Genomic DNA, 17463 nt, shown 5'->3' on the forward strand with positions numbered 1-17463 from the left:
AGCCACCAAAGCTGATTGCGCCCACTTTAGTCAATGCTTGCATTTATACTAGCCATGCCGCGGTTTGTTTCAAAAGTGTCCCAGAAGCGACTCTCTGCACTGCTTCACTACAGATCCACGCTAGTGGATAATGGCTAGTGCAGTGGCTGTGTTATATTGTAAACCTACCAATATCTGTCGTGATGAATTATCACAAGAGGAAAAAATGGCATTTTAGTCACATAGTTAATGGAAACGGTGCCATTTTGCAACAGTTTTTTATTGACATTTATAAAATATTGCAAAAGTTTTGTGCAAATTTGTAATGGCCACCGGAGCTGATCGCAGCCACTCTAGTCAACGCTTATAGTGTTTACACCAGCCGTGCCGCAGCACGTTTTGAAAGCATCCCAGAAGCGGCTCTCTGCACTGCTTCGCTAAAGATACACGCCTATGTTTCTTTCAATTAAAAATAATAGCTAGTGCGAGTGGCTGTGAGATATGTAAACGTACCAACATCCCTCACAGGTGACTTATCACGAGAGAAAAAAATGTTTTAGTTGCACAGCAACGGTTAATGGAAGCGTTGTCATTTTGCAATAGTTTTTTATCAACTTTTATAAAATATCGCAAAAGTTTTGTGCAAATTTGTAATGCCCACCGGAGCTGACTCCAGCCACTCTGGTCAATGCTTATAGTGTTTACACCTGCCACGATAGGGCATGTTTCAGAAGCAGCCCAGAAGCGGGTCTCCATGTTGCTTTAATAAAGATATACACCTACGTTTCCTGTGATAAAAATAATGGCTACTGAGGTGTCTGCGCTATATTGTAAACCTACCAACATACGTTGCCATGACTTATCGCAAGAGAAAAAAAAATTAGGTTTTAGTTGCATAACATTGGTTAATGGAGAAACGGCCATTTCACAATATTTTTCTAATCAACACTTATAAAATATCGTAAAAGCTTTGCGCAAATTTGTAATGCCCACTAGGGGTGCGAGAAAAAAATTGATTCTCTGATGCATCGCGATTCTCTCTTCAACGATTCTGAATAGATTCTGAGCTTGTATTTTTTTTTTTTTTTTTTTTTTACGTTAAAGCTGCCACTGTTTATGATCTCATCAGTAATAATCGAACAGCAATAATGCTGAGGAAAAAAGAAAAACCCATAACTATTGTCCGTAAACTTTCGGATACTTAAAGAACACTTATTTTAATTAAGTAATTGTTTTAAAAAGTAGCCTGCTTAAATTATAAAAAAAATTATGCTTGCACAAAATAAATTTGATATAAAATTTATATGAAAATGAAGCCATGTGCAGTAATATTGAAAACTGAGAATGTGACACATAATGATATTGAGTTGATAATGAAAATTGTAATTGAATTGAATGAAACCAGTGAAGATTCACACCTCTACTTTTAACATACAGAGATTCCAACTATAAACAAAAAGCAAATAAACTGCAATTTTGGTTAAAATGTAAGGTTGTAAAGATGTATTTGCACAGCAGAAGAATTATTTGGGGAAAGAATGCAGATCAAGAATTGTTTTGGAATCAGATTGTGACTCCCAGAGTCGGAATTGGATCGGATAGTGAAGTCCCTGAAGATTCCCAGCCCTAATGCCCACTAAAGCTGTTCGCGGCCACCCTAGTCAATACTTGTCAGTGTCCCTAGTCAGTGTTTGCCATCATTTCACAATGTTTCTTTTAATCAACCTTTATAAAATATTGCAAAAAATGTGAGCAAATGTATAATGTAAATGCAGCTACTGACTAAAAGCAACAGGTGTTTTATTTTCCTTTTCTAAATTTTTTTAAGAATAACGTTAAAATAAATCACACACACAGGCCTCATTTAATCCAAATGAATAAACATGGAAAACTCAAGCTAATTCTTTATTGACATTCTGCTCTTGGGTGGATGTGTTGGTGAGACAAAAAGATTAAAACAAGTTGAAAGAGAGAATGAGCCTGTGCATATATAGGTACTAATACTCAAATTCCACCTTAATCTCCAGCTGAAGTTTGAAAAGATTTTACCTAACCCAATAAAAACATAAGAGTCCTCATGCACCACAACTACACAAAACCTAGACTTCCTTTTGAAACATTTACGTTTTTTTTTTTTTTTTTTAGTGAAAACATAAATTTAAGAAATGAAGAGATGACATCACATAAGATTCATTGATTTTGAAGTGTAGGTGCAACAATTCTGCACAATTTATTGGAGGCAGCTGACCGCATTTTACTTTCTCACATTAATGGAAGTCTGACACTTCAGTTTAATGTCACTTCTGCTCAAAGGTAACATATTCGAGTGGAAAACCAAGACCTCTAATACACAGTAATGATTTGGTTTGGACAGTGCCAAAAATGCCCAGCTTGTTTTGGCAAGAGTTGATGCAACCCAAATACATTTTAACATTATTGGTACAGTCCAAGTAAAATCAGTATTAAAGTTAATAAGCCATGCATTTTGCTTTATTAGAGAGATTACTCTGGATTTTCATTTATTACAGTATGAGAGAGTATAAACCACTGGACTTCTTGACATGCACCATTTAAACTTCACCAGGGCATTTCCATTAACAACAGTACAGTGTTTTCTGGGGTCATTTACATGTTAGTGTATTGTACAGAGTTGGTGAGATTGAGAAAAAGAGAGAGAGAGAGAGTTAGGGAAGGGTGTTGAGTCAACATTACCCCCTCTAAAAGAGCCCATTCATGACAGACCATCTTGCATTCTGCTGCTATTTACAACAGTCCAGGGTTTCTTTTAACTCCTGTCTTCACTGGCGTTTTCACAGTAACCTCACCCCACAGCAAACTCGCTCCAGAGCACTCGGCACACACACACAGCACTATTTCCATACAGGATCAGTTTAGTCTCAGCAGTGTGGATATTAGACTTAACCAAACCATAATGTCAATAATGCGCAGAGGAGACAGACCCACTCTCTTCGCTCCCCATATTTCCATCACATTATTGGAAAAATTTCACTCAAGCGAGACACAAATAAGAGCAGATTCTGAACGCTTTCTTTGAAGCCTCTATACTTAATGCATTATAAAGGTGTTCATAGTAAAAAGACATTGCGGTCTGTTATAATACTTACGCTACAACATCGGAGATTATAATTTATTTTAATACAAATAGTTGGGCGAGTTGGTCACAGCTTGGAACCGTGATTTGCTAACGGCTTTTGCTAATCAGCGGCCTGGCCTATGACGCCCATTCTCATTCTAGAGAGTGCCCCTAAGTGCATGATGAGCCTTCATTTTAAATGCATTTTTGAATTTTTCGGATCATCAGTCATCAAAGCTCAGTGTCACAGACACTGAGATTTGCTAAAAACTACCACAGCTCATGTTTTCATGTCATTTTAAGTCTTATTCTGATGTAACAAATTTACTAAAACCCTACTGCACCGAAGCCCTACTGTAATTGTTAGAATGGCCAAGTGCAGACCAAACCGTAAGTAGTAGAGACTTGAAACTTGGAGTGATGGTAGTACTCACACCGCCAACAACGTCACCAAGGCTGGCCCCAATCGGCCTGCCGGGGGCGCTACAGCAATCAAAAGTATAAAATTGGTCATAAGTCGTAAGAATCCTTGGCTCACGTCTTACAAAATGCATGCCTCAGATTTGTCACCTTTGTGAAATCTTTAGGTATTTTGTTTTTTTTTGAAAAACCTACTTTTGCTAAATAGTCCTAGGTTTTCCACCCAATCGGAACCAAACCAGTGCATGCAGATTCTCTGGAGAGTGAATATCAATAATTATTTAAAAAAAGCTAAACTTTCGACTCAAACTTCGTTGCACCAAAACGGTCGAAAGAGGCTGGGCCACTTTTAGTAAAATGCCTAAAACTCCTGAATGGAATGAGATATCTGCGCCAAACTCTTATGAAAAAGCTCAATCTGAGGTGATAGCACAAAAATCGTGGCCACTTGGTGGTGTTATAAAAGGGAAAAAAACAAAAAATGGCTATATCTACGCAATCATTCGTCCTAGCAACATGAAAATCGCTGTGCACAGTCTTGGTCCAAAGTCCCACAAGTGTTTACAAGTACATTTGTGTATCTCAAAAAAAACATGACCACCATTGGCTGAAGAATTTTGAGCACCTATTAGACAAGGTTAACGGAGGCCGATCAGAATGAAACTTGATGGGCCTGTTTGACTCACATCCCCAAAGGTCTGTGAAAAATTTGTAAAAGGGGCCAAGGGGCGCAAACGATTGTACATTGCGTGGTTTTCTGCCTATACACGCAATATTTATATCATATGATAGAACTCCTCATTCTGGACAACTTTGCCTTTAGAGCCACTGCTGTCAATCAAATCATTTGTTAAATGATTGAGATGATGTAAAAAAAAAAAAAAAGCAGGAAAAAACACTGCAGTTCAATTCTCTGGACTCTATAGGTCCATAATTATCCAAAAAAATGTTGGAATTTACCCTTTGGGAAGCTATATAGAAAAGCGGCCTGTCGAAATTTACCCAAAATCCTATAAAGCCTAAAGGAAAACTCAAAACTTCACAAAACCTGGTGAGCACATGTGATGGGGGATTCTAAACAAGCATGCAAAGTTTTAAGGAGATCGGACCACAGCTGGCGCTATAACAGTCATAAACATTAAAAACCATCATATTTCTATGGCAAATTACCTGTATTTGCCAAAAATGCTTTTATTCAATTATTGATTTAGGTAGTCACATGCTTGCTTAACAATATGTAATGTCTTTTCCCATACTTGCTTAAATGCCTTAAAGCGCTTGAGCCCGGTAATCGCCTGCAGCTATGTATGGTTGTTTTATTGCCGTTGTTTTATTGTTGTACTACTTTTTTATTCGAATCCAATATTTTGAGGAGACACTGCCTCCCTTGAATCCTTGAAGGAAATTTTAGAGAACACGAGCACACAGACATCACAGCTAATACACATGGACTAAAAGTTAAAAAACAATTTTTGATTCAAGAAAACCTTTCTAATGAATTATATATACACAGCACAGAAAGCTGGATCTAATTCAATTCTGAAGGCCCTTTCATGTTTCCAGTTTCCAAAAAAGCATCAATATCAAAAGAGCACGCAGGTCAAGCATTGCAACACGACATTCAAAGTTTCAAACGTTTCAGCTTTGACCTAGTTTGCTGCTGTGCTTCGACCTTTAAAAGTGAAACCGAAGATTACTGGACAATTTACAAGACCTGTAATTTCGAGAGCAGTAAAGTATGACCGTTTTAATTTTTGGGTGAACTATACTAAGTGAGCTGGATTTTTTCATACAGGTGATGGTTGTTCTGTAACGTTATTGCATTGGCTAGATCTGGAATAGGAATCTGTTTGGGCGTGCACAAGTGCAAACCACATCCATACATTTTTCTCTTTCCTAACTATCCGTGACAACAAACACAATCAGCGATGCATTCTCAAACTAATGAAGTCAAGGCTGCGTCATCGGTATAAAACTATTACTACTTGAGATTTCAGGATAATTTTAAATAGTTTGGGACATATTTTGGGCTTGTAACAGCTGCTAATCTTAGCTCTGTAAACTGCAGATGTGTGTGTGTGGCCTAAACACGCAAAGAGAAAGAAAGGGATTCGGGAGCAAACAAGCCAGAAGCGTGTTAACCGTTGGATCCGTTTCAAGACTTTTTGGATTTATTAGAGCCCACGGAAATAATAGACACACAGTAGGTCTTTGAATACCACCACACCCACTGGAGTCAAATCAAGAGAGTGCCTTCACAAGAGGGGAAAAAAACAACTGTGTGACAGACAAGTACATATACACACCCAAACATATATACTCGAAAGGCAACTGGCATCTGCTGATACACATGTTCAAGAATTACTTAAAAAAAATAAGTAAGCGTGGTCGCGTTTTGCATGTATGCACTGTGACATCATATCTGGTGATTGACAGTTTTATCGTGACATCATCAAGCAGGCATCACGCCTCCCGAAAACTACACGAACCCTATAGATGTGCGCTCCCAAACTTCATGCGTCTCCCAGAATCATACAGGATGTGTATGAACTCACACACACCGCCTCCAGTAGGTCTGTGTGTGGGTATGTGGTAACAATGGTCTGTGGGTTACTGCCGGCAGCTTTACCTCGTCATCCACATAAACCTTTAATATGAGACCTTTAAGCTGCAATCCGGCATCTGAAGTCACTGCACCCTGTAATTGACCTTAAAAATACTTTCTGAAGAGGTCGGAGGCAATGTCATTGGCCAAAGGCCCATGCGGTGGCTGCCCTGCCAAAGCCCAGAGGAGCCTGGGAAGGCATCGAAGTGTATATTTAGTGCCCCGTCGTTTGAATGGGAACAAGAGCCGTACAAATAATGCCAGTTTGCGCATAAAACCGCTTGTGTTCTTCCTGTATGGAGACACGCTCTCGCTTCTCCCAGGGGGCACCACGTCTGTAGAGTAAAATTCATCAAACGTGGCCTTGAGTTATCATAAGTCAAGCCTTCATTTCAATAGTCGACTGCTCGTTTCTCACGGGCACTGGAGGCAAAGTAAAGGTCAGCGCGAAGTCTCGTATCTCTTCCGCGGCGTGTGCGAACGCGACACCTCATGTTTGCGAAAGACAAAAAGGTCTTTAACTTTCCATCGTGCACGAAGGGCTTTAAACCACACCTTAAATTCCACAGCTTCTCTGTCAAGCCGTTATGTTATTCTCCATTACATAATTTGTGGAACAGCTTATAAATTTCAAATTGGAAGCGCTGTGTAAAATTAGGATTTAATAGCTGGGTGAATCTCACGAAACCTGTCAAGAAAGCAGGCCTGGGTCATATTTCAGCCCCCAAATTATATAAATATATATATATGTTTTTAAAGAAAATGAAACTGTTTTATGGCCCTACAGGCAAGATCATTGGTTTTTCCCCCCAGGCACTAGTCAATTTTGAGATTTGGGACTTTTTCCTTTTAGACCTGTGGAAAGAGAGCATTTAAAATAGGTTAAAATATCACTTTGCAATAAGGTTCATTAGTTAACTACATTCATTAACATGAACTAAGAACGAACAATGCTTCTACAGCATTTACTAATCTTAATGTTAATTTTTAAAATCACAAGTTGTGTTTGTTAACATTAGTCAATGCACTGTGGACTAACATGAACAAACAATGAACGACTATATTTTTATTAACTAACATTAACAAACATTAATAAATAGTGTAATAAATGTATTGTTCATTGTTCCATCATGTTAACAAATGACAGCTTATTGTAAAGTGTTACTGTTTATTTTATTGAACTTCTATCTATATATCTATCAAGTCTGTAGATTTAAATTACAACACACATCTTTAAAGGCCGTTTTCTCAAAATTATTTTTTTTCTCATGTACTGAGCAAGAAACCTATATTTTTAATGCTTTACAATAGGGTTTGAGATGATTTTTAATAAATAAATAAATAAATTAATTAATTAATTAATTAATTTTTATTTATTTACCTGATGTATATAATATTTTATTTCTTAAAATATGGTGATTTTTTTAAATAGTTTATTTGTGTATTTATTTCTTTACACTACCAGTCAAAAGTTTTTGAACCGTAAGATTTTTAATGTTTTTTAAAGAAGTCTTTTCTGCTCACCAGCCTGAATTTATTTGATCCAAATTTTGGTACAGCAAAAACAGTAAAATTTTGAAATATTTTTATATTAATTAATTTTATTTTATATTTTTAATATTCTAAAATAACTGCTTTCTTTTTTAATATATTTTAAAATGTAATTTATTCCTGTGATCAAAGCTAAATTACTCATCACAGCATCATTACTCCAGTCTTCAGTGTCTAATATGCTGATCTGATGTTCAAGAAACATTTTATTATTATTATTATTATTATTATTATTATTATTACTATTATCATCAATATTTTAAACAGTTGAGTACATTTTTCAGGATTCTTTGATAAATAGAAATGCTAAAAAGCATTTATCTGAAATAAAAAGCTTTTGTAACATAAAAGTAATAATAATAATAATAATTATTATTATATATATATATATATATATTTTTTTTTTTTTGAGCTGCAAATCAGAATATTAGAAGGATTTCTGAAGGATCGTGTGACTGGAATAATGATGCAAAAAAAATTCAGCTTTGAAATCACAGCAATAATTTTAACAATATTATAAAAATATTTTAACAATAATTTTAAATAGCAAAAATATTTCAAAATGTTACTGTTTTTGCTGTACCAATAAATATTTGGTGAGCGGAAAAGACTTCTTTAAAAGACATGAAAAATTTTACTGTTCAGAAACTTTTGACTGGTATTTTATGTTTTTGTAGTTTTATGTATGTATGCATGTATGTAGGTGATAAGATATTAATTTAAAATCCTCTCTATAAAAACCATAAACTTTAATATGCCAACAAAATAAAAAGATTTTTAACCTGGCCTCATCCAATGTTTAGATTTCTGAAATGCATCCAAATTATTGCATAATTTTTTAAATAATGCCATATTTGACCATAAAATTTTAGAAAACGTAATACAAAGTAAAGTCTTGATGTAAAGTGTCTAAAAGTTTTGCTTTTTCATTGTAATTAAGCACATTTCCCGTTGATTCTCATTACATAATCCAATTGTATATATTATTAGATATTAGTAATAATGTAATACATATGTGAATAAATGCCATTACAGTTTTGTATACTTCCTTTAATTTATGATTAATTAACTGCATTTCTTTTTTTTTTTTTTAAATTACAATATAATGAATGAATGAATTAATTAATGATTGATAGATTGATTGATTCTGGAGTGAAGTATGGCATTTTTGTGTGTGTGATTGATCCAAGCGCACTTTCAGATGTCATAATAAATAACTGACGTCTTGTGTAATTGTTAAGTTGGCACATAACAACGATGCCCTCATTTGATTGGGTTATAATTACGCCTCTAGCGGGACAACAGGAAGAGTGATGGCAGATGTGATCTACTTGTAAAGAACTTTTCTGAAATCATCTGGAAACTGCCCAAGTTACACTACCCTTAAGGCCACGTAAAACAACGACAACAACAAGACTTTATCTTCTTGACTTTGATCGTTTCCAAAGAGAGGAAAAATTCCAGAACTTCCCAAAGCTGAAGGTTTTCCATGCTCTCCGGTGACAGTTTCAGCGGACCGGCACATCCTTGCCCAGATGGGCCGAATGCGGCTGTCTGCCCATCCTTAAAGGACACAGAGTTCAACTCTATAATTTGGTTCAGATGAGGTAAAGCAATATTTCTAGATTAATACAAGCCATATTCCTGTAGAAACTATTCCCCCTTTTTTCTCCCCTCTTCCCTGTTTTTTTTCCTCTTCTCCCCCTTCATCTGACATGTCCAAAGACTTTCTTTGGCTCGGGATGAAAGGGAGGAGAAAGATCGCGACCAAGAGAGAGAGAAAAAGAGATGAACACTGGTCTTTTTGAAGGTTACACAACACATCCTGTTCACCACCATTACGCTTCTCTTCAAACCGTGATTATGCTAAAATCTCGACTGACAGCTCGCATCATGACATCATGTGTCAACGTTAAGCCGCTTAAACGCAATCATGTTTTACACCTTATCACTTCACAATGTGCGGTTATCGCACAAGGAACCCATTATCTGCACTTTTTACTCCACTAACATGTTCTGTCTGGAGACTCCAGTGCCCTTTTCTTAGCTTAAAAAACACATGGATAGTTCACCAAAAAAGTTCAATTCTACCATTATTTAAAGTCATAACCCTAAAGTTGTTCCAAACCCATATGACGTTCTTTCTGCAGCAGATCACAAAAGAAGCACTGAATCATCTATTTGTGAACAACAGATTCACTGAATCATTCTTTTGAGTTGACTCAAAAGAATCATTTGCTAACAATTATAAAACAGAAAGTTCCAGTCGTTGATTCTGATTGGTTGAGCTGCATTCAAAGCTGTTGTAAATGAATCACATGTAAATGAATCACATGTTGTAAATGAAATAAACATACACCTTTGTTTACTTCTGTGTGATGCTTGGCAACTACCAAACAATGTTTACTGAGGAACTACATTGTTTGGTGGAAGAACACTGTTTTTAGTTATATCACTACACTTTATTTGCTCTGTTTTATTTAGTGAAACCTTACTACTTAATATTATAAGTAGTAAGATGATTCAGTGCATTTTATAAAAGCAATATAAGCCGCGGTTTACAGCAAATTTATAACAGCTATTTGCCTAACAACGCCCCTTAGATGTTATAAATTCACTGTAAACTGTGGCTTCTTGGGGCTTATTACTTTATTAGACATCCAGTGTTCACTTTGACTGAAAAAACTTTTTGGAAATGACTAAGTATTAGATTTAATAACTTCTAATATGAGAATTAGCTTTAAAATCGATAAAACATTTCAGCTAATTTCTCTAAAACAAATAAAAAAAAGTTACACTGCTGTTCAAAATGTTGATTTAAAAAAAAAAAGTTTCTTATGCTCATCAAGGCTGCATTTATTTGATCAAAAATACAGAAAAAATGGTAATATTGTGAAATATTATTCCAATTTTAAATAATAGGCTTCTATTTTAATATACTTTTAAATATAATTTATTTCTGTGATGCAAAGCTGAATTTTCTTCAGTCATAACTCCAGTCTTCAGTGTCACATGATCCTTCAGAAATCATTCTAATATGCTGATTTATTATAATGTTGAAAACGTTATACATAAAACATTAAAAAGAACAGCATTTATTTAAAATAGACATCTTTTTGAACAATACACTACTGTTTGGGGTAAGTTTTTTTTTTTTTTCGTGAAGAAATTAATACTTTCATCCATCAAATATGTGTTAAATTGATATAATGTGATAGTAAACACTTTTACTGTTAGAAAAGATGTCTATTTAAAATAAACGCTGTAAAATAAACGTTTCACTCCTCCAAGAATCCTGAAACACAGGTTCCAAAAACACATTATGTTTCCAACATGCAAAGGATTTCTGAAGGATCATTTGACACTGAAGACTGAAGTACTGTAATGATGGTGAAAATTCAGCTTTGCATCCCAGAAATAAATTATATTTTAAAGTATATTGAAATACAAAACCATTATTTTAAATTGTAATAATATTTCACAATATTACAGTTTTTTTCTGTATTTTTGATCAAATAAATGCAGTTTTGATGAGCAGAAATGATTTCTTAAGAAAAAAACACTAGAAATTGTACACTCTTAAAAATTAATGGTTCTTCACGATGCCATAAAAGAACTTTTAACATCTGAACAACTTTTCTGTTTCACAAAAAGTTGCGAAAGAGGTTCTTCAGATGATAAAAATGCAAGTAGGTTCAAGATGGTTCTTTAAAGAACCTTTGACTGAATGGTTCTTTGTGGAACCAAAAATGGTTCTGCTATGGCATCGCTGTGAAGAACCTTTTAAAGCACATTTATTTTTAATAGTGTACCGATCCCAAACTTTTGAACAGCAATGTATCTGTTCCTTAAAGACAAGGTTAAGACATCAGAACATGAGGGTTAGTTATTCTCACTCTCAACTTGCGGTTAAATTGTTTACTGTTGAATTTAGCGGCAGATGCTATTGCTGTAGTTCAGAAAGAACTATTTGTTGTTGTTTCTCTTACTTTGGCACACAATTAAAGTATGAACTTAAGCAGTGTTGAGAATCAATTGGCTAAACTGAAGTAATAATTGAATCCACCGCTTAGCCTGACACAATCCGTCCTGACTGATATAGCATGTGACGTTTTCTCAGGCTGTGTGTCGAATAAATCTGATGAGGTACTGAAAGGACAAAAGAGACGAAATAAGCCACATGAATCATTTTCGATGCCTAGCGAGTCCCCTGATCTCGCTCGTTTCTTTGAAAACTCGTCTTTTGTTTTTAACGGCAGAAAATAACAGCAGTCGGGTTTGGAACGACATCAGGGAGAGGAAATAATGGCAGAATTGTGTCATTTTTGGCTGATTTACGTGCTTAAACGGTGGGGTAGGTTCATTTTGTACCTGTGAAAACAAACGTTTGTTTTTCCGCCAAACTCGCTCTGTGTTCCACGTTAAACAGCCCTCAAAAAACGCATTTTGAAATGTCTGCTGCGCAAGATCTGCCATGTTGAGAGCATCCTGTCTTCTGCCCCGTCAGCACGGTTTCAGGCCAGACCTCGAGCTGTCCATCCATTTGCCCGTGATAAACGAACAGAACAAGAATTTTCCTATTGCTCCTCGTATTTTCACTGGTGCTCCATCAAGTCGTTGCGTATTTGTTCTGGATCCGTCCCGCGCTCGCGGACCCCATAGCGGGGCCGTGACGTCAGGTTTGGGTCTCTCGTTGGATTAGGTCTCTCACCCACAACTCTAACTGCAACCAACAGAATTTTGTCTTTTAAACGGGAACATGAAATTAGAGGTGAATCAGCGCTGGCAACCGTGTTATTATATACTTTTCTTCCCCTTTTTCACCAAAATGATTTCAATTGATCTACATTTCCATGAAATCAAACCAAAGTCTGGAATATATGGCCCCACATCTTAAAGACAGGATATCTAACTTACCATCTAACAAAATTTGAGGCCTCCGGGTTTTTTTTCCCCAGTCTGTCTCTCTTTGGTGGTAAAGCTGTAATTTTTCAGATGCACATCCCACAAAATTGCATGGAGAGATGTTCCCATTTTTTTGCTTCGTTGGAGAGACATATTAAGCATTAGACTTCTAAAAACATCTTGTAAAGGACGGCTGTAATGCTCGCACTGACTCGTGCATTAAGAGACGTTGCGTTCGTCCACTTTCTATCAGCTGAGCTTTGAAAACAATAAAGCGTCTGTTCATGCTAAATTTGCAGAGTCCTGTCGTACTGTAGATAATATTTCACAGATGGCCCGCAGACTTATTCAACTATCTATTCATCTGTATCTCGCCCTCTGCCAAAACAACAATTTGGTTTCTGACTTAAATGCTCATGAGCCATCAAAATCATTTGAAAATATTTAGAGTTGGAGAATGTGATTTGTTGTGTCACCGGCTTTCAGTTCAGCTCTTCGTTACTGCAAACAAAACATTGTTTTATAGTTCATTTCAGTTGAATCCCCAATAGACATTGCCTAACTACAGACTCCACACAGTAAAAATAGATGGGTTATTTTTTTAACCCAATAGATGGGTTACACATATTGGGTCACTGTGTTGGGTTATTTTCTAAAACGTTGGGTTATTTTTTTTAAACATCGTTGGGTTGTTTTTAATAATAACCCAGCGTTGGGTTTAATTGGTTCCCGCGGCGACAGTTCAAATTTTAACGGTCGACAGTGTCTGACCACAGAAGAAGCTGCTGCTGCATCAGTGTGAGGTAAGTAATAGGGTTTAAATAACTCTTATAACATTATACTTATACGAAGAACGTGAAATGCACTTCAAAATTGAACTTTTGTTGTTGTATGTTTGTTTTTTTTTAACGAAGATGTAGTTTCCTTTAGTCAGTGTATTGTAACGTTACTGCAGAGAATGAGCTCCATTGTAAACGAATAACGTCACGTTAACTTAGCTGTCCCAGTTAGGTTGCTAGCAGTAATAAATTAAATAAACATTAGCAGAAAGTTGTAAAACTGTTTAGAGATGTATTACAGTAACCTAAAGTTAATAATGTATGGTGGAATGTATACAGGACTACTTATATTACTGAAATCACCGTCTACCATTACTACAGGTTTAGTATTATTTTACAGCTGATGAAGGGTTCTAGACATACGGTTTCTGACTACAGTTTGTTTGGTCGCATTAATGGTTATCACATTTAACTTTATATGGGAAATGGCTAATGTTAAATGAGACATTGTTGATTTAAACCGCGCCGCACGAACCTTTCAACTTCGGTCCAGTATGTAACCTTAGCTCAGCGGCAGCTCAGAGAGATGCGCTCAAATTCAGTTAATTCTCTGTTTAGAAAAGTCTACAAATAATCACATTTCCCAAAAGCAAGACGTGATGGGAGAAACGAAGCTTTTCAAAGTTTCGAATCAATTAAACGAATCGCTTAATTCGCAAAATGATTCACTGCTTCCAATCGTTCGTGACACAACGGCGACGCCTGCTGGTCAAAACAAGGCAAGCGTCAGTTGTTTGGAAAGCGAGCACTAATTGGAATAACACTAAATGTGTTTTTATGGTTTATTTATATTGAATATTGTTATGCATATATTAGATTCGCCTCTAATTACAGCCATTTCTATTATAAAGCTATGACAGATTTGCATGTTTTTTTAAATGTGTACTAAATGTGTTTATACTTATTTTTAGACATTGGGTTCTTCAGTGAAGGAAAAATTACAACAGTGGAATCTCATACATTAAACATCCACATGCCAATTAACTGAAATATTTCAAGGTAAGTAAACTATTTATATTAGTGATCCATATACATTACCAGTCAAAAGTTTTTGGACAGCAAGATTTTTAATGTTTTTAAAGAATTCCCTTCTGTCTAAGCCTGCATTTATTTCATCCAAAATACAGCATTTAAAATAACCGCTTTCTATTTGAATATATTTAAAATGTAATTGTCCAGTCTTTTCAAAGCTTTTAAAATAGAAAGCAGTTATTTAAAATAGTAAAAATATTTCACAATATTACTGCTTTTACTGTATTTTGGATCAAATAAATACAGGCTTAGTGAGTAGAAAAGAATTCTTTAAATAACTTTAAAAATCTTACTGTTCAAAAACTTCTGATTAGTAGTGTAGGTTTTCCAACAATTATGAAAAAATGTTTCTAGTTTATCTGTAAAATGTTTCTTCTTCTGCTTCATCTTATCACAGAGGAAGGAGTCAATGAAGGAAGTTTTATGCGACCGGATGACACCAGCATTGCTGCACTAACTCCAAGAGAAGAAGTTTTTAGCATTTTCAACGATGAAACAGTGGAACAGAAGACCTTACTACAAGCAGTGGATCTGTGTTTCAGACATTTCTACATTTATGACATCTACTACCCAAAGCTCCTCTGCACCCATTTGCAGCACACAGTCTTTAATATTCCAGGAGTTCTTTCAACACATTACCTCTTCCTTAGAAACTTTGTATTTATTGATCCGTAAAAACTTTTTATGTTGCTGATTATCAGCAAGTCCAGCAGCCAGCAGATTTACTTTGTTTTATTATTATTATTATTATTATTATTATTACTTGTGTTTATGATTTTTTATTTTTGTTTTATTGATAAAAGTTTGTATGTTATGTTTGTTTTATTTGTGCACATTTGTGTATGTGTTGATATAAATAAATATGAATTGATACACATTTATGACCCTGGACAACAAAACCGGTCATAAGTATCATGGGTACATTTGTAGAAATAGCCAAAATTGCATTGTATGGGTCAAAATTATCAAATTTTCTTTCATGCCAAAAATCATTAGAATATTAAGTAAAGATCATGTTCCATGGAGATATTTTGTAAATCTCCTACCATAAGTATATTGAAACTGAATTTATTATTAGTAATATGTGTTGCTAATAACTTCACTTGGACAACTTTAAAGGCAATTTTCTCAATATTTAGATTTTTTTGCACCCTCAGATTCCAGATTTTCAAATAGTTGTTCTATCCTATCAAACCACATATTAATAGAAAGCTTATTTATTGAGCTTTCAGATGATGTTTATATTTAAATACAAAAAAACTTGACCCTTATGACAGGTTTTGTGGACCAGAATCAGATAAATAAACATTAGTTTTGAATAGTTGGTTTTGAATTCAGTGTACATCTTGAAAATATGTCAGTTGTGTGTGCATATTTGTGTTTTGAATGTATTATATTTTCACATTCTTGTACACTTATTTTGTAAACATTTGCAGTATGACTGTTTTACATTTAAAAATATATTTGTAAAAAATATTTGCATATTTAAATAAAATATTTATTTGAAAACAAAGTAGTGTTATAGTGTATTTTTATAAAAAAAATAAATAAATAAATAAAAACTGATATAAATGAATCTAAATAATTAACTCAACTGTTGGGTTACTTTTAACCCAACTGGATTTTAACCCAATTCATTGGGTTAAAATAACCCATAGATGGGAAGGTGCTATACCAACCCATAGTTGGGTTACTAGTTGGGTTATTTTTAACCCAACATTTTTTAGTGAGCAGAGAGAAAACCTCTCTTTGTCATTCAACTTGGAATGGCTCGAACCTCAACGGCAGTTTCTCGGGTTGATGCGTTTTTTGAGCCAATCAAATGAACTGTAAATGTCATGTGACTAATCACCAGTCACCAGATCTATGGGAAAATGACATCTTTTTGATACGCATTATGAACGAACACCTGCTTTAACACGGAGGCAATTAAAGCGCTTAAAGGTTTACGGATATCTTCAAAGAACAAGGAAATACCTCTAATCAATGAGATCTGTTAGGAGATAAAGGCAGCGTCATTGGCAGGAATGAAGAATCAGGTTAACATTTGTGCTGTTGACTTAAAGCGCTAACATAATGCTTTCACATAATCCTTGTTTAAACTGTATAATCACTGCTTAATCTCACTGGGAATCAAATCCAAATCTGTTCGAGCTATGAATGTCTGCAATTAATTCAGCCATTAATAACCGCTTTAAATACATTTAAACTTGGTTTCGTAATGAAATTTCTGTATTACATCATGTACTAAGCAGTAGAGCACAGAGTCCATTTCAACAAGATTATTGATGCATTCAGGCGATTCAAGAGTTGACTTCAAAGGTGAGAGACTTCAAAAGTTTCGAGAGCTGGTAGTGATGCTACTTTAGGTTTATTTCTATACTATTATGATTTTAATTAGCTTTTATCTGTATATTTTACATTTTTGTATAGGGATGTGCAAATATATCGGCCACCATATTGGTATCGGCCAATAAATGTTCAATTTTACTGTTATCATTATTGACCCGATTGACCTGAAAATTCACCTGATACATTAAAGCCAATTTAAGTATCGGACAAAATGTTAATATCTGTGCATCCCTATTTAATTTATTTTATTCATTTCCAGTTACTACGAATGGTGCTTTAATTTTAGGGATGCACATGGTATCAGCCACAATATCGGTATCAGCCAAAAAATTTCATTTTTACTGTTATCGTTATGGGATCGATAAGAAAATGTATTAACGCTGATAAATGATACATTATTTCCTTCAGAGACAATTCTGTCAAACATGATGGTTTTGAATTGCTTTAAATATGACTGGAACGCCACACGGCACATGCATTTTGGCTCTTTACACATAAGTAATGTTGCGTTAAACATTATTTTATTTTTTGTAAGTCACATAAAACATATAAATTATATAAAACTTTGGATTTAGATTTATCCGCAAAAATATCAGTTATCAGCTGTCAATTATACAGAATTATTGCTATCAACCAAAATTTCATATTGGTGCATCCCTATTTAATTTATTTTTATTTAAGTTTTT

The 17463-nt window shown here is 34.9% G+C and overlaps 1 protein-coding gene and 1 long non-coding RNA gene across 9 annotated transcripts in view; one reads left to right on the forward strand and one right to left on the reverse strand.

Annotated features, from left to right (window-relative positions):
• LOC127156969 (zinc finger protein 469) overlaps positions 1-17463 on the reverse strand; it is a 396695-nt gene that overhangs the window by 67533 nt on the left and 311699 nt on the right. The gene's annotated exons all lie outside the window — the stretch shown is intronic.
• On the forward strand, positions 13141-15572 carry LOC127156997 (uncharacterized). Its single transcript, XR_007825814.1, has 2 exons — positions 13141-14392; positions 14823-15572. It is a non-coding gene; the product is annotated as an uncharacterized LOC127156997 (long non-coding RNA).

Source organism: Labeo rohita, chromosome 25, assembly GCF_022985175.1.
Source record: "Labeo rohita strain BAU-BD-2019 chromosome 25, IGBB_LRoh.1.0, whole genome shotgun sequence".
NCBI classification, from domain to species: domain Eukaryota; kingdom Metazoa; phylum Chordata; class Actinopteri; order Cypriniformes; family Cyprinidae; genus Labeo; species Labeo rohita.